The 25,426-nt window shown below is 37.4% G+C and overlaps 1 long non-coding RNA gene across 2 annotated transcripts; it reads left to right on the top strand.

Annotated features, from left to right (window-relative positions):
- Positions 1-7: 7 nt before the first annotated feature.
- On the top strand, positions 8-18,964 carry LOC125156740 (uncharacterized). 2 transcript variants are annotated; one of them, XR_007148754.1, is made up of 4 exons: positions 8-511; positions 3,289-3,472; positions 7,212-7,308; positions 18,110-18,190. It is a non-coding gene; the product is annotated as an uncharacterized LOC125156740 (long non-coding RNA). The 2 variants fall into 2 exon arrangements; XR_007148753.1 differs by lacking the exon at positions 18,110-18,190 and adding an exon at positions 18,568-18,964 and having other exon boundaries at positions 10-511.
- The last annotated feature ends 6,462 nt before the right edge of the window (positions 18,965-25,426 follow it).

Raw genomic sequence — 25,426 nt, 5'->3', positions numbered from 1 at the left:
CGGCGCGTCCCCGCGCTCGGGGCCTGAGTCGGCGGGAGCGCGGCCAGGGAAAGCCGGGGGGCCCCGGCGCCCGCCCCGAGACCCGCCCGCGCCCTCGGCCCGCGCGTTCCCTCCCGCCGCGTGCGGTTGGCACAGCGCCTAGGCCGGTGCCCGCTGCTGGGCCTTTCATCTTCGTCGAGAGCCGCGCTCGCCAAACACCGCCTCCGGTCCCTCCAGCCGGGACTGTGGGCAAACGAGCGAAAAGCCAATCAGCCAGTAACTGGGAGGGAAACGTAAAAGGAAAGGCCAATGGGGTCCAGTTTCTGCTGACGCGCCATTTAGCTTCAGAGCATATGCTCAGCGTGTCCGCGTCCCTGTGTTGAATCTGAAAACGTGGGCTCTTGGAAGCTGCCTTTGGTAGGAGCGCTGCTTACCGTCTCATCCCTAACTTTTCACTTATTCAGCAAATACTTGTTGAGTTCCTATTTTCTGGAAAAGATTGGGTTAGACACTGGAACTAATACAAACAAAGGTAAGAAGAAAGGACCCCCATCCTGACGGACCTTAGCGTTCAATGAGGTGACAGCCACTTAAACTGTTGAACAATATACTCTGAGATAAATAACAAACGGGAGGCTTTTCTTTTGCCTTTGAACAACCCATGTTCTTTGGGTCTTCTGACCTTACCTTGTGCTGCTCTTCCAAGTTAACGCTGTAAGGACGAAATTCAAGCTTCTCTCTCTCTCTCTCTCTCTCTCTCTCTCTCTCTCTCTCTCTCTCTCACACACACACACACACACACACACACACACACGCGCGCCTCACACTTCTGTCTTCCCAACAGCACGTTAGGGCCCTCTTCCTTGGTAGTGTATTTTCTGGATTTTGTGCTGTCTCCCCCAGTCTAGACTGAGCTCTTGGAGGTAGAGGAAATGCAATTTTGGTCTTGTATTGTCAGTGCCTTAGGCTGATGAAAGTTTGTTTTGGACAAATGGATATCCCCAGTCCTTTGTTACCTCTCTTATGGAACTCCCCTTCTTCTGGTATGTTACCTGTATTCCTCTCTTCTGCCCCTTGTATTCATTCGCAAGTTATCTATCCAGGACCTGTTGTATTCCAGATAGTGTGCTGGACTCTGAGCGTGGAGTAGTAAACTAAAATCAGAATAGTCTTTGCTCTTGTAGAGTGCACAGTCTCCTCAGAGTGATAGACACTAATCAAATACTTGTAAAATTGCAGTTGAGGTATGTGCTACTGTATCTATTTTTTGCTGTATAACAAATCATGGCAGAACCTTGTGGCTTATGATAGTCCTTTAGCTAACTCAGGATTCTATGAATGGGCTGGGTGGTTCTTTTACTTTAGTCTACTCAAATGGGTTCTTTTATATCTTTCTGGCCAGCTCTGGGTTTGCTGGTGACTGGATGAGCCAGGGTGACCTCGCTCACAAGTCTGGGGTTGGGAAGGCTATCAGCAGGGGCAACAGAGGCAACATGTTAGTGACCCCTTTTGCATTATAACACAGGTACTAAGGAAAAGTACATGGTGCACGATGACATATACTTAATACAGAAGTTTGGTTTGAACTGGATGGGGAAAGTAGTTCATTGAGAAAGTGACATTTGAACTGAGATTCAGAGATTGAGAAGGGGTTAACTAGGTGAAGAAGGAGGGAAAAGTAGTCCAAAGAGAAGGACAGGATAGGCAGATTCCCTCCCTCCCAACCCAAACCCCAATCCCATTCCCATCTATGCTAACTGCCCTCCAGCTGATTATTCAAGTCAAAAACTTTGGAGCCATCCTTTCTTTTCCCCAGGCACACTGACAGTTTCCATCTGTTCCACTGCCAAAACATATCCTGAATCACTCCTTTTTCATTTCTGCATCACCATAATCCAAGCTACTATCATCATTCACCTTTACTGCAGACCCTCCTTGTTGGTCTCTGCACGTCCACAGTTACCCATTGCAATGCAAAATAAAACAAATGTAGATCAGATCATGCCAACCTTTCAAAGCCTCTGCTGAATCATCTGAGTGCTTATGTCTCCCCCAAATTCATATGTTGAAATCCTAATTTCTGGGGTGATGGTTTTAGGAGATGGGGCCTTAGGGAAAGGCTTTATTAGTGCTCTTTTTTTTTTTAAGTTTATTTATTTCTTGTGGAGAGAGAGAGAGGATCCCAAGCAGGCTCTGCACTGTCAGCACAGAGCCCAATGCGGGGCTCGAACTCATGAATCATGAGGTCATGCTGAGCCAAAATCAAGAGTGTGGCACTTAACCCATTGAGCCACCCAGATATCCCAACCCTGTTGGTGATCTTAATAAAAGAGATTTCAGAGAGCTCCGTAGCTCCTTCTGCCTTGTTACACTGAGAAGATGGCCATCAATGAGGGAGAGAACTGTGAGAAGTAACTTTCTGTTTTTTTATTAGCTACACAGTTTATGTTTTTGTTTCTGCTATAGCAGCTTAAATGGACTAAGACAGACTCAGTACGCTTAAAATCAAGATTTAAATCCTTACTCTGGCTCTGAAGGCTGTATCTCATTCTTGCCTTCCCATCTACTTCCACTGCCCCCACTCTGCTCTAGCTACAGTATCTTTCTTTCTGTTCCCAGCATGTATCAAGCTCGTTTTACAATCAGTTTTGTGTTTGTTGTTTTTTCCGCCTGGAACACTCTTCCCTCAGGTCTTCGCATGGCTGGCCCCTTCTTATCACATAGAATTCTGCTTTAAAGGTTCCTACAGAATGAGGTTTTCTCTGAACACCTAATCATTACCATATCACTCTGTTTTGTTTCCTTTGAAGCACATAACACTCTCTGAAATTAACCTATTTGTTTATATGCTATTTCTGTCTCCCATGATTAGAATATAATCTGCATGGACATAGGCACAGTTCACATTATATTCTCTGCACCACCAAAGTCCTTGATTCATAGTAGGAACTAATGGAATTAGTAATTAATGGAATTTACCAATGAAAAATGAATGAGTGAAAACCCCATGACAGAAAGAGCACGGTGTGTTTGAGGAGATGGAAGAAAATCAAAGAGGCTGGAGTAGAGGAGGTGGGCATCATGATAGGTGATGTAGTTGGAGTGGTAGGGAGGGGGTCTGGTCACATAGGCAGTTCAGTCATGGTGAAAAAATTTGTTCCTTACATTGGAGTTCTTCAGAGAAACAGAACCAATAGTATATGTGTATATGTACTAAATATAGTGTATATATATGTTTTTATTATCCATCCATCCATCCATCCATCCATCCATCCATCCATCCATCCAACCATATGGTTTATTTTAAAGAACTGGCTCATGTGAAAATGGGAGCTGAGTCCCAGGACATGCCGTCAGCAAGCTGGAGACCCAGGAGAGCTGATGGTATGAATTCTAGTCCAAAAGCTGGCAGACTCAAGACTCAAGAAGAGCTGATATTTCTGGCTGAGTCTGAAGGTTGGAAAAAAAGCAACATTCCAGTTTAAGCAGTCAGGTAGGAAGCTTTCCTTCTCCCTCAGAATTTTTGTCCTAGTCAGGTAGTTTTTTTTTTGTTTTTTTTTTAATTTAAATTTTAGTTAGTTAACATTATAGTGCAATATTGGTTTCAGGAGTAGAATTCAGTGATTCATCACTTACATACAACACCCAGTGCTTATCACAACAAGTGTCGTCCTCAATGCCCATCACCCATCTGACTCACCTCTTTCTAGTCAGGTCTTAAATTGATTGGATGAGGCATACCTACATTAGGAAGGACAATCTGCTTTACTCAGTCTACCAATTCAAATGTTAATCTCATTCCAAAACATCCTCACAAACACACCCAGAAAAATGTTTGGTCAAAAGTTTGGGCATCCTGTGGCCCAGTCAAGTTGATACAAATAAAGGATCACAGTCCTTATCTTAGTATTTATGTTACAGCGACAACTATCGTATTTGTCATGTAACTTTTAAATCTTTTAGTAAATGCCTCATGTACAATTTTTGAACAAAAATATACTGAATTGTACTCTTTCAGCCTCCACCTAACATATGGAATGAATATGTTCTAGGAACCCATCTCCTGAGTTCTGGGCTCTTCTTTGGTTTTACTCTTTTGTTAACAGACATTTCAGAACACTGAAATTAAATCCCTTGTCTTCTCTTTCCAGTGTGCTTGCCACTGTTGTAGACTCTCTCTCTCACACACACACACCACGTACATTGTGATTTTTTTTTGCAATGTTCTTAAACAAATGTAAACATTAAATAAATTAATTTAAGTAGTCAGTGAATGCCATTTCATATTTGAAATAAGGAGAGTGTATGTCAGTGATCAGCCAATCATGGTTGTAGCATTCCAAAATCTCTGGGAATTACTCTTCCAGGATACCAGCTGTATAACTTGACTTTTTTCAGTGATTTCTTAAATTACTACTGACTTTTCACTGACTTCTCTTAAGTTACTACATGATATTTATTTATTGTGAAAACCGCACAGTTTTATTTTGCATAACATTGAATGAATTCTAATTTACTTAGGTTGGTTTAAGAAAGGTCCAGTGGAGGCAAAGAGTTACATTAACTTCATTCACCATTTATTCAGCATTATTTACTGAGAACTTGTCATATACCAGGTGCTGGATTTACCATTCTTTTTTTTTGTTTTTATGTTTATTCATTTCTGAGAGACAGAGACAGAGCACAAGCAGGGGGAGGGGTAGAGAGAGGGGGAGACACAGAATCCGAAACAGGCTCCAGACTCTGAGCTGTCAGCACAGAGCCTGACGTGGGGCTCGAACTCATGGACCGTGAGATCATGACCTGAGCTGAAGTCAGATGCTTAACCGACTGAGCCACCCAGGCGCCCCTGGATTTACCATTTTTTAAACCAAGTGCCCTGCATGAGGTGGAAGGAGGTACCTATACATATAACTGGAGCAGTTTTTGAGCTTTTTTCCAGTCGTATTTCTTTGAAACTTTAGAGGTGATGATGTAGTTTAAATTAGATTATTTTATTTAAATCATATGTTATTATTTTCTTAATCTTAGCTTTCTCCTCCCCTCCCCCTTGTCCCATTTTAGAAAGGAAAATATTAAGTGAGCAACCATGATATATTGTATTTTTTTGCGGTTGTTTATGCCTATACAACATGGCTTCGGATGTAGCTGTTACATGTTAGATAGCTTAAGAAAATTGTTTTAATGTTGATACACAGATACAAAACCTCTCCCTAGCAAATAGGTTTGTTTATTATTTGTTTAATTTTTTTTAATGTTTATTTTTATTTTTGAGACAGAGACAGAGCATGAACGGGGGAGGGGCAGAGAGCGAGGGAGACACAGAATCGGAAGCAGGCTCCAGGCTCTAAGCTGTCAGCACAGAGCCCGACGCGGGGCTCGAACTCACAGACTGTGAGATCATGACCTGAGCCGAAGTCGGACGCTTAACCAACTGAGCCACCCAGGCGCCCCTAATTTTGTTTTTTTACTCTTTGAAGATTCAATATTTGAGGGGATGTAAGGACTCCCTCTAGTGGTAAATTTAGTACTTAAAATGACTTGGTCAAGAACTAGAACCAAGGGATTAGGATGAAACTGCCCCAGACTGCCATCTCTTTTATGATCAGTTTTCAAGTAGAACTTACCTATCACTGGCTTTCTTAGTGTATTAAGGAGTGAGTGTCATAAAGTGATGAAGCACATGGGCTTTGGAGGGCTCTGAGGTCTCACACCCAGATTTAAAGCCCGGCTTTATCACTCTCTTGAGGGTTGGTGTGCATCAGAGTCAACCTGGAGGGCACGTTAAGACACAGCTTTCTAGACCGCAGCCCAAGTTTCTGACTCAGGGATCTGGAGTGAGCGCCAAGAATATACATTTATAACAAATTCTCGGATGACACTGATGCTGCTGATCCAGGGACTGTAGCCAGGGCCCAAGGGTACAAGAGCGCCTGGCCCCAGGGGTCCCAAACAGACCACGTTCAGCCACTTATTGCTGACATCATCCAGAGGCAGAGAGACAAGAGGTAGTGAGGCAAGAAAGGAATTTATTTCAGTGACAACACTGGGAAGACAGCGGACTAATATCCCAAAGACTGACTCCAAAGTGCTGAAGATAGTGCTAGGTTTATATAAGGAAAATGTGGGACAAAGGTTGGTGGGTACATGTAGGTGGGCAATACAGGTCAGGTCAAGCCTTGTCCTGGGGTCAATCCTGGGGGGTCTTGCTGGCATCAGGGCAATTATTATTATTTGAGGGGGTAGTTTCGGTTCCCATCATGGATGCTTTAGCCGCCAGCTCTTTTGCTTGAGTTAAAAGTTAAGTTGGAAAACTTCATCAGTTAGAAAGTACAGACTAAGGTAAAAATGGAGGTAAAGTTCTCTTTCAAAACCACACTTTGAGAAATAGGATCCTTGACTCCTAGAGTGATGTCACTAAGTAAGCCTTCTGTTCCTCAGGGTTGAGCTGCAGGGTTGTTGTGAGAATTAAATGGAGTAGTTGATGTTAATTAAGTGCTTAGCATGATTCCTGACATAGTGAATGCTCCATAAAGGTTAGCTTGTGTTAATATCACAGATATGCAGTGTTTTCTAATTTGGAAAACTCAAAAAATAAGGTAAAACTGTTTAATAATATTGTTGAGCTAAAATAGTCAGCTAAGTTATATCAGTAATTTTACTTATGGTTGAGGTCTTTGTGCTTGACACTGTACTAAGCATTATTAACAAATCTATAGAATCTCCCTCATTATTAATATATTAATCTTTTTCATTGCTTTGAAAAACTGATAACAAAACAAAACAGAAATTACACACTGAAGGGGAGTGTGTCAAATAAACACAGGGGCCAATTGAAACAGCTTCCAATGGCCAAAGCTGGAAAAATTTGAGCAATAAAATATAGTAGCAATGGATTATAACCCAAGGTGAAAAACAGATATCCCTGAGTCCATGCTGAGATCAATGATTAAATGAATGAAAGAATGAATAAATAAGTAAATGGAGAAGAGACAAATCTTCCATGCAGAAGAGTACCAAATAATTTATGTAGATTCTCTGCCCTCAAAGTGGAAGCCTAACTCAGTCCTTAAGTGTAGACAACACATAGTGACTTCTTCCTTCCTTCCTTTTCTTTCTTCCTTTTCTTTCTTTCTCTTTCTCTTTTCTTTCTTTTCTTTCTTTCTTTCTTTCTTTCTTTCTTTTCTTTCTTTTCTTTCTTTTCTTTCTTTCTTTTGTTTTTATTTACATAGTAACTTCTTTCTAAAGAAGGGGGAAAAAGTAACTTTAAAGTGGAGAAACATGACAAACATCAGCTCAACCAGGTGATTAAGGTCAATGTCAACAGTGGTAAGTTATGTTACAAGTATGTACCTTTTATGTGATGTCATGGAAATGGTATCTTATATTTGTGGTCTTTCTCCTCAAAACCCATAACCCCCGAGTAATCATGAGAAACACATCAGATAAATCCAAGTACAGTGGCATTTTATAAAATATCTTACCAGGATGCCTCAAAACTGTCAAGGTCATCAAAAATAAGAGAGTCTGGGGGTGCCTGGGTGGCTCAGTTGATTCAGCATCCATTGGACTTTGGCTTAGGTCATGATCTCATGAGTTCAAACCCTGCATCGGGCTCTCTGCTGTCAGCATGGAGCCCGCTTCAGATCCTCTGTCCCCCAATCTCTCTGCCCCTCTCCCACTTGCATTCTTGCTCTTTCTCTCAAAAATAAATTTAAAAATGGGGCGCCTGGGTGGCTCAGTTGGTTGAGCTACCGATATCAACTCAGGTCATGATCTCACGGTTTGTGAGTTCGAGTCTCGCGTTGGGCTCTGTGCTGACAGCTCAGAGCCTGGAGCCTGCTTCTGATTCTGTGTCTCCCTCTCTCTCTGCCCTTCCCCCACTCATGCTCTGTCTCTGTGTCTCAGAAATAAACATTAAAAAAATAATAAAATAAATTAAAAAAATTAGAAAAGTCTGAAAAACTGTCACAGGCAGAAGGAGCTTAAGGTGGCATGACAACTAAATGTAATGTGGTATCCTGGATGGGGTCCTGGAACAGGAAGTGGACATTAGGTAAACGGTAAGGACTAAGGAAATCTGAATAAAATACAGAAAAAAATAAAGCAAAGTTATTTGACTTTTAGAAAAATATGAATACATATTCATTATTAGAATGAGAAAAGTTGAGAAGTATAATAAAGAAAAGTTGAGGAGCGCCTGGGTGGCTCAGTCGGTTAAGCGTCCGACTTCAGCTCAGGTCATGATCTCCATGATCTCGTGGTTCATGAGTTCGAGCCCTGCATCAGGCTCTGTGCTGATAGCTAGGAGCCTGGAGCCTGCTTTGGATTCTGAGTCTCCCTCTCTGTTTGCCCCTCCTCTGCTCTCTCTCTGTCTCTGTCTCTGTCTCTCAAAAATAAATAAACATTAAAAAAAAATTAAAAAAAGAAAAGTTGAAAAGTTTAATAAAGAAAAGAATGCCAATACTATAGGTAAAATGTTATGTTAATATTAGGTAAACATTTTTGTAGATCTGTTTTTCTAGATTGATCTATCTGATAGGTAGAGGTAGAGCATATATATGCATATGTAAATATACAAATATATAGTAGGCCTGAAGACAAATAATCTTACAAAAATATGATTTTTGTGTGTGTTTTAAATTTTTATTTTAGGCATTATTTAATTTTTTTTACATTATGAAATATAGCAAACAGACAAAGTAATTAGCTGGCCTCTGTCTATTCATTGGGCAGATTTTACCATATTTGCTTCATTTTTTTTTTTTTTTCAACGTTTTATTTATTTTTGGGACAGAGAGAGACAGAGCATGAACGGGGGAGGGGCAGAGAGAGAGGGAGACACAGAATCGGAAACAGGCTCCAGGCTCTGAGCCATCAGCCCAGAGCCCGACGCGGGGCTCGAACTCGCGGACCGCGAGATCGTGACCTGGCTGAAGTCGGACGCTTAACCGACTGCACCACCCAGGCGCCCCTTCATTTTTTTTTTAATAAGCAAAAATTCCAGATAAGTTAAAATCCTACCCTTTCATCATGTTCCTGCTCTCCTTTTTTTGTCGTGATAATCACTGTCTTCAAGCATATTCTTTCCATGCCTGTTTATATACTTCTACTTTATATGTATGTATTCATTAATGATGTAGTATTTTTTGTGTTTTTAAACATTATGTGATTGGTATAATATTTACGTACCTTTTTGAAATTTGCTTTTTAACACAACATTATTATGTTTTAGAGGTTTATCCATATTGTTACATTGGGTGCTGTGTAGTTAAACTACAGTGTTTGTATTCTTCTGGTGAATATTGGTTGTTTCCAATTTTTTGTCTTACAAAATATGCTGCAATGTATATGTACTTTATTTTCTTTAGAGTATCTATATAGAGATGGCTTGTCTTTTTGTGTTGTTTGTAATAACTTTTACATTACAAAAGTTTTTAATATTAGGGCTTTAATCTAGTTGGTATCTATTTTTGTATATACTAGGAAGTAAGGATCTAATTTTATTTTTTAAAATACAGATAACCACTTGTACCAAATTAATTTATTGAATTATCCCCCCATCCCAACTAATTTTTATTACTACTTCTGTCACATGCCAAGTTCCCATACATAGTTTGACCTTTTATAGGCATTCTGTTCATTGGCTTATTTAGCCATTGCTTCTCAAACCCGCCAGCCCTAGGCAATCAGTAATCTGTTTTCTGTCTCTATGGACTTGCCTGTTCTCGGTGTGTCAAATAAATGGAATCATACAATACGTAGTCTTTTGTGATTGAACTTTCACTTAGCATAATATTTTCAAGGTTCATTCATGTTATAAACTGTAGTAATATTTTATTCTTTTTATTGCTGAGTAATAGTCCTTTGTATGGATATACCTATTTGATTTACCCATTCATCAATTGATAGATGTTTGAGTTAGTTCCACTTTTTGCTTGTTATGAATAATGCTGCTGTAAACATTTCTCTGCAAGTTTTTGTGTAGGCATGCGTTTGCATTTCCCTTGAGTATATATACTTAGGAGTTGAATTGCTGGATCATAAGGTAACAGTATGTTTAACTTTTTGATGAATTTCCAGACTGTTTTGCAAAGTGGCTGCACCAGATTCCCACTAACAGTGTATGATGGCTCTAATTACTCCACATCCTTTGCAACATTTGTTATTTTCTGACTTTATTCATTTTAGCCATACTAGTGGGAAAAAATGATATGACATAGTGGTTTTGATTTCCATTTGCCTGATGGCTAATAATAAGCATTTTTTCGTGATCTTATTGGCCATTTATCTTTTTTTTTTGGTATTTTTAAATTGAAGTATAATTAATGTAAAGTGTTATTCATTTCCAATGTACAGTATAATGATTCAACAAATCTATACATTACTCAGTGCTCTTCACAAGAAATGTACTCTTAATTTCTGTGGGGAAATAGGTTCTACTTACATAAATGGGTTAAAAAAAAAAAACTTAGGTTGGAAAACTGCCACCACGGTGTGAAAACACCCAAGGTTAGCTAGAGAGATACTGTAATGGAATCACGAGTTATATCACCTGCAGGAAATTACTTTCCATCTGGCGCCAATGTACCTTTATCACAAACTCCGCTTGCCCCCCAGATCCTTTGCTTCTTTTTTTAAAAATTTTTTTTTTCAACGTTTATTTATTTTTGGGACAGAGAGAGACAGAGCATGAACGGGGGAGGGGCAGAGAGAGAGGGAGACACAGAATCGGAAACAGGCTCCAGGCTCTGAGCCATCAGCCCAGAGCCCGACACGGGGCTCGAACTCGCGGACCGCGAGATCGTGACCTGGCTGAAGTCGGACGCTTAACCGACTGCGCCACCCAGGCGCCCCAGATCCTTTGCTTCTTACACATACAAGTTAATGATTACTGTCTGATTGCTTTCTCCATGTTCACGTGTGTAAGATTTTTTTTTCCTCATGTTCACCACGTGGGTAGTATCTTGTGAACTCAATAAATAGGGAGACAAAATCCCTGTTTGGGACTCTTGTCTCCTCCCAGGCATTAGCCTCTCTTGCACTCAATTCTGCATCTGCTCTCTTGCTGGACAAGAGAGAACTCCAGACTCATAGTCTGCTACAAATTTCCTTTATCTACCTCACCCATCTGCCCACCCACCTCCTCCTGGCAACCACCAGTTTGTTCTCTGTATTTGAGTCGTTTCTTTCTTTGTCCCTTTCTTTGTTCATTTTTTTTTTTGTTTCCTAAATTCCATGTATAAGCGAAATCATATGGTATTTGTCTTTGTCTGTCTGATTTATTTCACTTAGCATTATACCCTTTAGGTCCATCCATGTTGTTAGAAATGGCAAGATCCCAATTTTTTTTATGGCTGAGTAATATTCCATTATATATATATATATATATATATATATATATATATATATATATGTGTGTGTGTGTGTGTGTGTGCATACACATGTATATATACATATATATGTATATACACATATATGTACATACATACACATATATGTACACACATACACACATATGTACATATATACACATATATGTATATATACATATATGTACATATATATACACATATATATTTTTTAAATTGGTATATATATATATAAATCTCACATATATTCCATTATATGTATATATATGTATCCATATATATGTATATCACATCTTTCTCCATTTATTTATGGATGGTCACTTGGATTGCTTCCATATATTGACTGTTGTAAATATGCTTCAATTAAACATAAAGGTGTGTATATCTTTTTGAATTAATGATTTCATTTAGGGGGATAGATACGCAGCAGTGGAATTACTGGATCATATGGCAATCACATTTTTAATTTTGGGGGGAATGTCCATACTGTTTTCCACAGTGTGGCTGCACTTTGCATTTCCACTAATAGTGCACGAGGGTGCCTTTTTCTTCACATCCTCACCAACACTTGTTATTTCTTGTATTTTTGATACTAACCATTCTGGCAGGTGTAAGGTGATATCTCATTGTGGTTTTGATTTGCATTTCTCTGATGATTAGTGATGTTGAACATTTTTCATGTGTCTGTTGGCCATTTGTATGTCTTCTTTGGAACAATGTCTACTCAGGTCCTCTGCCCATTTTTTAAAAAAAAATTTTAAAGAGAGAGAGAGCTCATAAGTGGGGCAGAGTGAAGGAGAGGTGGGGGAGAGACAGAGAGAGAGGGAGAGAGAGAGAGAGAGAGAGAGAGAGAGAGAGGAAAAACTTAAGCAGGCTCTATGCTCAGCACAGAGCCTGATGTGAGGCTTGATCCCATGACCCTGGGATCATGTCCTGAGCTGAAACCAAGAGTCAACTAACTGACTGAACCACTCAGGCAACCCCCCCTGCCCATTTTTAATTGGGTTATTTGTTTTGTTGTTGTTGTTGTTTTGTTTTCTTGGCATTGAGTTGTATAAATTCTTTATATATTTTGGATATTAACCCCTTATTGGATATCTTATTGGCCATTTGTATATCTTCTTTGGAGAAATATCTATGTAGATCCTTTGCCTATTTTTTAAATTGGTAATTTGTTCTTATATTATTGGGTTATGAAAGTTCTTTATGTATTCTAGATACAAGTCCCTTATCAGATATATGATTTGCAAATATTTTTCTCCCATTATATGGAATGTCTTTTCACTTTCTTTCTTTCTTTTTTTTTTTTTAAATTTTTTTTTTCAACGTTTATTTTATTTTTGGGACAGAGAGAGACAGAGCATGAACGGGGGAGGGGCAGAGAGAGAGGGAGACACAGAATCGGAAACAGGCTCCAGGCTCTGAGCCATCAGCCCAGAGCCCGACGCGGGGCTCGAACTCGCGGACCGCGAGATCGTGACCTGGCTGAAGTCGGACGCTTAACCGACTGCGCCACCCAGGCGCCCCTGTCTTTTCACTTTCTTGATGGTATCTTTTGAAGTACAAAAGGTTTTAATTATGATGAAGCCCAATTGATGTAAGTTTTCCTTTGTGCTTTTTAAACAAGATGTGCTTTTTAAACAAAGAGGGCTTGGTTAACCTAAGGTCATAAAGAATCACGCCTATATTTTCTTCTAAGAGTTTTATAGTTTTGGCACTTAAATTTATGTCTATGGTCAATTTTGAATTAATTTTAAAAAAATCTTAATTAATTAATTAATTAATTTATTTATTTTTAAAGTTTATTTATTTCTTTTGAGAGATACACAGACAGCATGAGTAAAGGAGGGCAGAGAGAAGGAGAGAGAATACCAAGCAGGTTCCGTACCTTCAGCGCAGAGCCCGATGCAGGGATTGAACCCACAAAACTGCAAGATCATGACCTGAGCCAAAACCAAGAGTCAGATGCTTAACCAACTGAGCCATCCTGGAGCCTCTATTTATTTTTGAGAGAGACAGAGAGAGCATTAGTGGTGAGGGGCAGAGAGAGAGGGAGAGAGAGAATCCAAAGCAGGCTCCATGCTCTCAGCACAGAGCCTGACATGGGGGTGGAACCCATCAGTGAGATCATGACTTGAACAGAAGTCAGATGTTCAACCAACTGAGCCACCCAGGCCGCCTAAGAATTGAAGATTTTATAGTTTGTAAACATGTAGTTCAATTTCAAATTTTATGGTAAACTCTCTGCTATGAAAAATAAAGTAATTACCATCTTTATACCTTCCATCACTTCCCTTTTCCTCACATTTTGTTTTTATTAATAATACTATTATTTTATATTATCAATGTCCCTAACAATATGTTTGAAGCTATAACCCATATAGTGGTTTAGTCTTGGTTGTACATTTACATTGACTCATTGACTCATTGCTCCCTATCAGTCCACTTGATCTAAGTTGGTGACTTTATAAACTCAGAGTTGTATGTCATATTCTGTTATCAGTATTTTAATGTCTGTAGGATGAGTAATGATGTTCCTTCTTTCATTTCTTTCATTTATGTGATTTATAATTTGTGCCTTCTCTCTCTCTCTCTTTTTTTCTTGATTAGTCTGGCTAGAGACTTATCAATTTTAATGATCTTTTCAAAGAACTAGCTTTTGGTCCCATTTTTTTTCCTTCCCTCTCCTTTTCCTTCTTTTTTTTTTTTCTGCCTCCTACTTGTTATAGGGTTAATTTGCTCTTCTTTTTTTTAAAAGTGTTTATTTATTTATTTTGATGGAGAGAGTGTGTGTGCATGAGCAGGGAGGGGCAGAGAGAGAGGGAGAGAGAATTCCTAGCAGCTTCCATGCTGTCAGTGCAGAGCCTGACACGGGGCTCCATCTCATGAGAGATGAATGTGAGATCATGAACTGAGCCGAAATCAAGAGTCAGACGCTTAGCTGACTCAGCCACCCAGGTGTCCTTCCTCTTCTTTTCTTTCTTTCTTTCTTTTTTTTTTTTTTCTCAAGATTTTATTTTTAAGTAATCTCTACATCCAACATGGGGCTTAAACTCACAATTCCGATATCAGGAGTCACATGCTCTACCAACTGAGCCAGCCAGGCACCCCGTTTCCCCCCTAGTTTCTTAAGATAGAAGCTTAGATCATGGTATTTACACCTTTCTTCTTTTCTGATATATGAATTTAATGCTATGTAAATACTGTGCACTTTTCTCTAAGCACTGCTTTTGCCGCATCCGTAAATTTTAGTATGTTGTGTTTTTCTTTTCATTCAACTAAAAATACTTTCTAATTTCCCTTATAGATCCCTCTTTGACTCATGGGTCATTTGGAGGTGTGTTGCTTAACTTTCAAATTTTCAAATTTTACAGATCTATTTCTGTTACTGATTTTTAGTTTAATTCTGTTATGATCAGAGAATATATATCTTATGATTTTGGTTCTTTCAAATTGGTTGAAGGATTTTTTTAAAAGTAATCTCTATGCCCAACATGGGGCTCAAACTCATGACTCCAAGATTAAGAGTCACAATGTCTACCCACTGAGCCAACCAAGCACCCCCTGGAGGATTTTTTAATGGCTCAGAATATTGTCTATTTCGGTGAATGTTTCATATGCTTCATTTTTATTATACTTCATTTTTCAAGTTTTTATTTAAATTCTACTTTGTTAACATATAGTGTAATATTGTTTTCAGGAGTATAATTTAGTGATTCATCACTTACATATGATGCCTTGTTTCATATGCTTTTGAAAAGAATTTGTATCCTCCTGTTGGGTAGAAAATTCTACCAATGTTAATTAGGTCAAGTGTTGATAACATTGTATTATAGGTTTTCTGTAACCTTACTGAATTTCTTTCTATTTGCTCTGAAATAAGAATGTTGAAGTCTCCAACTGTAATTATAGATTTGCCTGTTTCTCCTTTCAGTTCCATCAGCTTTTGTCCATTTTGAATATGTGTTGTTAGGTTCATATATGTTTAGATTATGTACAATATTGATATATCTTCTTAATGACCCTTTAATGATTGTATAATACTGCTTTTTATCCCTAAGAAGTGTGGTACATGTGTGTGTATACACACACACACACACACACACACACACACACACTACATACAATGGAATATTACTTGGTGATCAAAAAGAATGAAATCTTGCCATTTGCAACAACATGGATAGAACTAGAGTGTATTATGCTAAGCAAAATAAGTCACTCAGAGAAAGACAATTATCATATGATTTTACTCATATGTGGAATTTAAGAAAGAAAACAGATGAACATAGGGGAACGGAAGCAAAAATAAGATAAAAACAGAGAAGGAGACAAACCATAAGAAACTCTTTTTTTTTTTTTTTTTCAACGTTTATTTATTTTTGGGACAGAGAGACAGAGCATGAATGGGGGAGGGGCAGAGAGAGAGGGAGACACAGAATCGGAAACAGGCTCCAGGCTCTGAGCCATCAGCCCAGAGCCCGACGCGGGGCTCGAACTCACAGACCGCGAGATCGTGACCTGGCTGAAGTCGGACGCTTAACCGACTGCGCCACCCAGGCGCCCCAAGAAACTCTTAAATACAGAAAACAAACTGAGGTTTGCTGGTATGGTGTTGGGTGGGGGGATGGGCTAAATGGGTGTCGGGCATTAAGGAGGGCACTTGGGATTAACACTGGGTATTATATGAAAGTGATGAACCACTACATTTTACACCTGAAACTAATATTACACTGTATGTTAACTGGAATTTTAATAAAAATAGAAAATAATGCCAAGGTTTGTTATATATATATATATATATATATATATATATATATATATATATAAAACCACAGTTTGAAAATATTAAAAAGGTAATATACCAAAAACCATTGGAATTACATACTTTAGATGGGTGAATTGTATCATATGTGAATTATATCTCAGCAAAACTGTTAAAAATTATTCAAAGCATTTAGGATTTTTGCTTTGAAACAGTTGGAATTTGGTGCTAAACATTGCAACCTTTTGGGAGCTGAGAAATTGTTCCTCCTGTCTGATGGACAACTAGTCATTTCCTTTCGCAGCACATTAGATGGTATATTAGGGACAATAGAAACACAAACGTCCCTAGGTTTGATATACATCAGAGGTTCATCATTGAAAAGAAATGGAAGGGAACAGGGGTGCCTGGCTGGCTAGCTCAGTCGGTACAGCATGCAACTTTTGTTCTTGGGGTTGTGAGTTTGAGCCTCATATTGGATGTGGAGATTACTTAAAAATAAAATGTTAAAAAAAAAAAAAGAAATAGAAGGGAACAAATAAGTAGGACCTGGCAGAGACAGACTCTCACCTAGAGATTGGCAGCACTGCCAGAGGAAAGTTATGAATTACCTAGTGAAATGAAAACTAGGCTTGGCTGTTACAGGCTTTTTATTTTAATCTATGAGAAGCTACTGACTACTGATTCCTGAAATCATTGTTACACTATATGTTAACTAACTTGGATTTAAATTTAAAAAAATACTGCTCTTTATTCCTGGTACTATTCCTTAATCTGAAGACTATTTTTCCTGATACTAATGTACTTTTTATTAGTGTTAGGATGGTATAATCTTTCCCTTCCTTTGGCTTTTAACTTATCTGTATCTTTATATTTAAAACGGGTTTCTTATATAGTTAGGTTTTGATTTATCCACCTGATAGTCTCTGACTTTAATTAATTTGTTTAGGCCATTTATATTTAATGTAATAATTGATATAGTAATATTAAAATCTACCATTTGGTAGCTTTTTAAATATATTCCGTATTTCCTTTGTTGGAAGACCTGGGTCCTATTATTTTTTGATGTCTTTGTTAATATCCTGTGTCAGGGCTAACTCCATGTAATTGCAGTATATCCTGAGCCTATGGTGGGGGATATCTGCTGACTCCAATTCAGCATGTGGCCATGGGATGCAGTTACTTCAAGAGATTCCTCCAGTGTAGTGGAGCTTAATGCTGGATGCACATTAGAAATACCTAAGAAGCTTTAAAAAATACCAATGCCTGTGTCCTACCAATAAACATTATAATTTGATTTATCTGGAATGCAGCCTGGCAATTGATAATCTTAAATTAGGCTTCCCAGGTGATTCTAATGTGAATTAGGCTGCAGACCCTGGGAAGATCTTGAATGAAAATAGAAAATTCTACCTTCATTGATTTTCCTTAATGCTTCTCTGAGCTCCCTACCTACTCTTTTTTCACTTCTTTAAAAATTTGGGGATAAAATGGAGAATTCCCAGGATTTAGTTGAACTCAATATTTTCCCTTATCCTTATTCCTTGGAAGAAGGTATGGGATTATGATCTAGTCATGGCTGAAACTTTTCAAAATTTATGACATGATTTAGTATACTTTACTGTGTTTTACTTTTGCTTGTAATTTTTTGGCTAGTTTTTGCAACCTTTATTTATTTGTTTATTTTGTCAGATATGGAGGGAAAGGATTCTGTGATCCAACTTTATTCTATCATCTTTACCTGGAAGTCCTTGTATTTTTTGCTATATTATACTATTTTCTTTAATCTTCACAATGATCTTGTGAAGCTACTACTATTACTACTGTAGTTGTAGATTTCCTTGTTTTTACAGATGCTTAGACAATAATTCTATTAACTTTTTAAAAGGATAAAATTAGATATTAATTAACATTTTTTTTCCTGACAGAAATGTAAAAATTTTTAAGCTACTATATTGTGGGCATACGTTGTAACTTTTTTTTTGTCCTTTAGATTGGAAGATTATCTTTCTCAACCAGAAAAGCCTCTGTTAGGGGCACCTGGGTGGCTCAGTTGGTTGACATCTGACTTCAGCTCAAGTCATGATCTCTATGTAAATTCGAGCCCCGCATCAGTCTCTGTGCTCAGAGCCTGGAGCCTGCTTCGAATTCTGTGTCTCCCCCCTCTCTCTGCCCCTCCCCTGCTCATGTTCTGTCTCTCTCTGTCTCTCAATAATAAATAAATGTTAAAAAATTTTTTTTAAAAAGAAAAGACTGTGTTAGCAACCATTTGTATTTCACATATTAGCTTCATGTTCTGTCCATATGAATTTTTTTCTTTATTGTTTTTCAGTGTTGATATCAGTTTTTCTGAGTCTTCACAGTTATTTTTAGTGAGCAGTTAGATTTTACTTAGTCAGTGTATTACAGGTGATTGCAGCCATTATTCTTTCTGATGTTCCAATTACTCAGGAGCTGGCCAGTGGGATCCATTCCAGCTGGTGCTGTGTTTGACAAGTTCCTGTTTTTCATAAATGTGTCCTGGGTTCTGGCCCAAGACGTCCCAGACTCACCTTGTGTCTATTCTTCTCAAGACTTGGAATCAGCCAATTCTGCAAGGAACAGCTAGACGTCACTTTAAACTGAAAACTCTGAATTCCTTATTAAAGCATTTTCTTGAGAGAGTTTTGGGAATAGCAAGCCTGCTGAGTAAAGAGTTGAAAGCATCTATTTTGACTGTTAGCTGTAATGGTCACTGAAAACAATATGTTTATCTTTTTAACAAAGACTATCACAGTCAAAATCTGCGTTAAATCATAGCTTGTTGTGCTCCTATTCTTTCAACCTAAATAAACAAAAATTTAAAATAGTGTGTTTGAGATTGTACTTGTATTAGAGACAGTTTTATGCAGTTTAACATACTCATAGGCTTAGCCTACTGGGAAGAAAGAGTAATGTTTCTTCAGATCACCAGTTTTTGGAAATACTTCTCATTTTGATAGCAGAATCTAGTAAATATGGGGTTTCTATGACAAATACCATGGAGTGCAAAGTTCAGTTATTTATTAGAGTATGTCCAGATCTTTATTTGGGATTAACTGAAGCATTGGAATAATTTTCAGAAACATTTCCTTTTTATCTAGATAATATTGTGTTATAGAAAAATGGGTATTTTATTAAAAGAGTGTACCTAAAACTTTTATTTTCTTTAAAAATTCTCACATATTTATTGCTTTGTTATTGTTATAAAAGTTATAATACTTGTTTTTAGATAGCTTGCAAGATGCAGAACCACTGTTAATCACTTTTCTTTTTTTTAAGTTTATTTATTTATTTTGAGAGAGAGAGAGAGAGAGAACACGAGCAGGGGAGGGGCAGAGAGAGATGGAGAGAGAGAGAATCCTAAGCAGCCTCCATGCTGAGCTTGACGTGCTGAGCTTGGCATGGGGCTCGATCTCATGACTCTGAGATCATGACCTGAGCTGAAATCAAGAGTCAGATGCTTAACCGACCGAGCCACCCAGGCACCCCTGGGTGCTATTGATATCTCATACTTCTCTATGTGATATCTCATACTTCTCTGCAGCACTGATCACAATTATAAGTAAATATCTGATTGGGTAATGAGTACTATTTGTGTCTGTCTGTCCTCATATAGACCGCATTACTCATATGTCTGACCTCATATAGACAGCATGCTACATCATTCATTACCGCACCCCTAGAAGCTAGAATACTGTCTTAAGTGTAACAGTCAATATATTTTTGTTGAACAAATTATATCTAAAAATAGTAAATATCTTACTTTAATATTTTAGTTCCCAAATTTGTAACTTGCCTCTTAAGCTTATGCTTTAAAACGAACAGATAAAATCCATTTTAGCAGTCTTTGTCATTGTAATTTGCTTTTATATTTTGAAAGCCCTTTCCCAATTTGAGATCAATTAAATATTCACCTTCCCCCACCCCCCAAGCTTTTATAAGGTTTCATTTTATGTAATTAACATTTTAATCCTTTAAAAATTTATTTCATTCTAAGTTGTGAGGAAACAGTGTTAAATGGCCAGTATGACCAATATGTCTAATTAGCTATTTTCCCCAGTGCCATTGATTTAATAATATAAATACCTTCTCTGATAATTTGAGGCTCTGTATATTTCTTTTCCTCTTATTGGTCTCCAAGAAGCTTCTTTAAAGTATGCGCCTAGGAATGGAACCATAATTCAAAATCACAGAAGTGCTCTTGACCCTATCCCTGCTTTTCACTTTTGCACATTTTGCTCCAGAAATGTTGAATTTTCCCAGAATGGTGGGAAAAGTCATTGTGCTTTTGGCCATATGTGAACTTCCAGGTGGCTCTGTGTTGCCAAGTCTGCCCTAAGAAAACAGTTTTAATTAAGAAAAAAAAATTGGCAATTTGCTTTGGGAATTGCATTAAGCAGAAGACACCGGGAGTCAGGGGAGCTTACACAAGATAGAAATTAATTTTTCTTTCACATAAAAGAAGTGCCATGGTAGGCAGTCAATAGCTTGTCTGGAGGATAAATAAAGTTATCTGGAATGCAGACTTCTTTCTTTGCAACAAGACACCAGCACAGTCATTATATACAGATTTTTGGCTTCAGACAACTTTTGGGAAGTCTGAAGGGCAAAAAAGCCTTTCCCTAAAAGTCTGTTCCCCTTTAAGGAGAATTTTAAAAGTCCCAAGTATCTGTCTATCTCTCTATCTCTGTCTCTGTCTCTATCTCTATCTCTCTACAGAAATATGTATGTATGTATCTATTTGCAGCTGTGGTAATTGTCCCATCTAAAACTCTAGCCAACGGAAAAGAAATACATACGGATTTTCTAGTAGTATAAAAACATACAATGACATGTTTATTTTTTAAAGTGTGCGAGACAGTATTGTTTTTTTTTTACACCTTGACTTTTAATGATTCCTTAAAATTTTTGCCAATAGTGAATAATGCTTTCTCATTGTTTTAATTTGCATTCCTTTGAATTGTAGTTAAGTTGAGCATCTTTTTAAATATATGTGTTCTTTTTTGTCTTTTTTAAAATGTTTCGTTTGGAAATAATTTCAAAGCTGGAAATACAAAATCCATACAAGGAACATATATATACTCTTTACTCAAGTTCATCTATTGCTAACATTTAAGTCCATTTGCTTTGTCATTTTCTCTCTTTGTGTATGTTCTCATGTATGTGTGTGTGTGTCTGTGCATAATTTTTTACTGAAGTATTTGAAGTTACATATATGGAGTCCTTTACTCTTAAATATTTCCACATATATTTCCTAAGAATAGGGACACTTTTTCACAGAACCACATGAATTTATCAAATTCATAAATTAATATTGAGGGGCATGTGGGTGGCTCAGTTGGTTAAGCCTCTGACTTTGGCTCAGGTCATGATCTTGCAGTTCATGAGTTTGAGCCCCACATTGGGCTTCCTGCTGTCAGCCTGTCAGTGCAAAGCCCACTTCGGATCCTCTGTCCCTTTCTCTCTGCCCACCCCTCCCCCCCCCCCCCCCACCTTGGACTCTCCCCAAAATAAAAAAAATAATATTGATGTAATACTTTATCATTCATATTCCAGTTTTGTTCATTGATCTAATATTTTCTTTGATAGCATTTTTTCCAGTCCAATAAAAGATCCAGTCTGGATAAGGTATTGCATTTAATTGCCATGTCTCTTCAGCCTTCTTTAATATGGAACATTTCCACAGCCCCTCTTTGTCTTTTATGACATTGACATTTTGTGAGAATGTAATGCCCCCCTGTCCCACGTTCTTAGTAAAAGTTCATTATTTTGTGCTTGTGTGATGTTTTCTCATAAAAGACTGAGGTTATGCATTCTTGGCAAAAATACTGCGTTGTAGATGGTGTGTTCTTCTCAGAGTATCACATCTGGGGCACATGTTCATCTCTTCCTTATTGGTTATGGTAATGGTCATCTGCCAAGTCTTCAATGTGCATCTCTTATAAGTTAAGTACTGGGTTCAAAGATGAATAAGATAATTCCTCTGCCAAGGAGATTACAGTCTAGGAAGGAAATGGAAATGTAAACAGAAAAAGGACAGTAACATGAGTTGTGTGCTGTAATACACATGAACAGTGGAGTAATTAAATCTACCTTCAGGCATAACTCTGGCCAGGGAAGTTGGGAAAGCTTCACAGAGATAAGTTATTCAGGAACAGGGACTATGCTTATGGATGTTTGTTACCCTTATAGGATCTTGCCTTATACTCATTAATAAGAAATAAATGAATTAAAAAAATCTATGTACTTCAAAATAAAACTGTCAAAATATAATACAAAATATATTTGATTTTATCTCTTTTTAGTTCACCATTGATTATATAATTGACTGTTTTAGACACTAAGGAAATATATTTACTCGCTGAGAGAAAATGCTCATAGTAAATTATGTGTCAAAATGTGGTTTATAAATTTATGAGATAAGCTTTTAATACACCCAGTTAGAGACCTTGATTAAAAAATTGAAATATGTACAGAATCATAGATCTTGATGCAGGAAAGGATTTCAAGAGTTCATCCATTCCAGTGTCTTCTCTTCAGGTGAGGCCAGTTTTGCAGATGAAGACATGGGGCTCAGAGTAGTTCAATGACTTGACAAGGTGAAAGTTATATGGTTATTAAGAAGTCTGTAGCCTTGAACTAATTCCAGTCATGTTCCTAGTAATAACTGGTGTTTAATCCATATTTGCAGAATGAATGATGTTCTTTTTTCCTAGTGCATTGTGCTTTCCAGTATTCATACTGAACTCTTAGGAATCCCTATGATCACAAGTTCTATTTGTGGTCTCCAAGAGTCATAGCTAACCCTCAAGTTATATCCTAAAGTTATAAGTTCTCTTGGCATGAACTAATACCACTATTTAATAGAAATACAACATGACCCATTTTTTTAACTGGTTTGTAACTTGTAATCGGTACATTAAAAAAGTACAGAGGAAGAGTGAAGTCAATTTTCATAATATATTTTATTCAATGAATATATCTAAAGTTTTAGCATTTTGGGAATTATCTCTTAATCTCCTTCATCTATTTCACCCATTCCCCCAACCCCCTCCCCTTTGGGAACCACCAGTTTGTTCTCTGTATGTGTGTATTTATTTAATGTTTATTTACTTTTGAGAGAGCGAGAGACAGAGACAGAGAGTGAGTGGGGAAGGGGCAGAGAGAGGGAGACAGAGAATCCAAAACAGGCTCCAGGCTCTGAGCTGTCAGCACAGAGCTCGATGTGGAGCTCGAACTTGTGAACCGGGAGATCATGACCTGAGTCAAAGTCGGACGCTTAACCGACTGAGCCACCCAGGCGCCCCTTGTTCTCTGTATTTAAAAGTATGTTTATTTTGTTTGTTTTGTTTTTAAGATTCCACATAAAAGTGAAATAATATTTGTCTTCCTTCCTCTTATTTCACTTAGCATAATACCTTCTAGGTGTGTTTATACTGTTACAAATGGCAAGATTTTCTTTTTAATGGATGAGTAGTTTTCCATTTTGTGTGTTTCATATGTAAATGTGATTTCAATAAACATTTCAATATGTAAATAATGTAAAATTATTGAAATATTTCAATTCCTTTTTTGATAATTTCTTAGAAATCCAGTGTATATTTTGTAGCCTATCCCATTTTGCACTATCTACATTTCAAGTTCTCAATAGTCACATGTGGTTAGTGGTTACTATATGGTTCAATACTCACAATAGAGTGTGTGTGTGTTGGACAGTACAGATCTAGAATGACCCTTGGTAATCTATCTTTATGTTTTGCATTACTTAATACTAGCTGCCAAAGGACAATGTCCCAAAGAAGGGTTTCTTCTCCCACCAGACTGGATTTTGATATAATCTCAGGGTTGTGAGTGCAGATCCTTATATAAATCTTTCAAAGAATTGCAGAATTTTGGAGAGGGATAAGACAATATGGTAGTACTTCAATAAAAACATACACACAACCACTTATTTCTCATGCTTATGGTATTAACAACTAGTTGTGATGCTTTTAGAATTAGATCATGGATAATGTGATTATCTAAATTGATCTCCATGTTCCTTTTATAGATCGATAAATCACAGCATCAAGATAAAATTCTTTACTTTTAGATTTATGGGGAGAAAGAGAAGGCAGCTTTGATGAAAATGACATTCATACTTAAAAATTTTTATTTCAAATGTTGATAGGAAACGTTTTTCTTGGCTGCTATTAGTGGCAGAAACCTTTAATAAGATAATATTTCAAATTAGTGGGTAAAGATAATGTAGTTCATAAATCATCTTGGGACAACTGGGCACACATCTGTAGCATTATAATATAATAAAGTGTGATCCCAACTTACTTCTATATGAGGATAATGCCACGTGAAATTAGGATACTCTGTCTCATATATTGTTGGTGGAGTGCAGAGTTGGAGGCCAATTTGGCAATCTTGAATTATATGTTTCCACCTCTAGGAATTTATCTAACATATATATTCACATGCATACAAAGAAGTATGTAATATGTAATTTGCTCTAGCAGTTATTTATAATAGCAAAAAAACAACCAAAAAACTATTAATGTAGGATTGGCTAAATACATTATGATACATCCATAGAGTAGCTTATTATATATTCTTTTAAAAAATGAGATCTCTTTAATGTCCTGGTACAGAATTCACTCTAAGATATATTATAAAGAGAGAAAAACAAGATACAGAACTGTATACAGATCAGGGGTCAGCAAACAATCCAATTTGCTGCCTGTTTTGGTAAGTAAAGTTTTACTGGAATGCAGCCTCTCCCGTCTGTTTACATATTGTCTCTGGCTGCTTTTGTGCTCAATGGCAGAGTTGAGTAATTGCTACAGACACCGTATGGGCTGAAAAGCAGAAAATATTTATTATCCACCCTTTAAAAAAAATCTTGCTGAGCCCTGTGTACTCCTATCTATGTTATATAACTTTTACTAATTGAAAAAGAATACAGAAATCTCCCTATTTGTGGCTTCATTTTTCATGATTTCAGTTACCAGCGGTCAACTGTGCTCAGCCCCAGTTTGGAAGCAGATGATTCTTTTCCTGATCAATCAATGAAGGCCAATGGTTGGCTAATGCTACATCATAATATTTACATCATTCACCTCACTTCATGTCATCATGTAGACATTTTATCATCTCACATCATCACGAGAAGAAGCGTGAATACAGTACAATAAGATATTTCGAGAGAGACGATGTTCATATAACTTTTATTACAGTATATTGTTGTAATTGTTCTATTTTATTATTAGTTATTGTTCTTACTCTCTTACTGTGCCTAATT

The sequence above is a fragment of the Prionailurus viverrinus genome, chromosome F2, assembly GCF_022837055.1.
Source record: "Prionailurus viverrinus isolate Anna chromosome F2, UM_Priviv_1.0, whole genome shotgun sequence".
In the NCBI taxonomy this organism is placed as follows: domain Eukaryota; kingdom Metazoa; phylum Chordata; class Mammalia; order Carnivora; family Felidae; genus Prionailurus; species Prionailurus viverrinus.
This window is presented reverse-complemented; position numbering and strand designations above follow the sequence as displayed.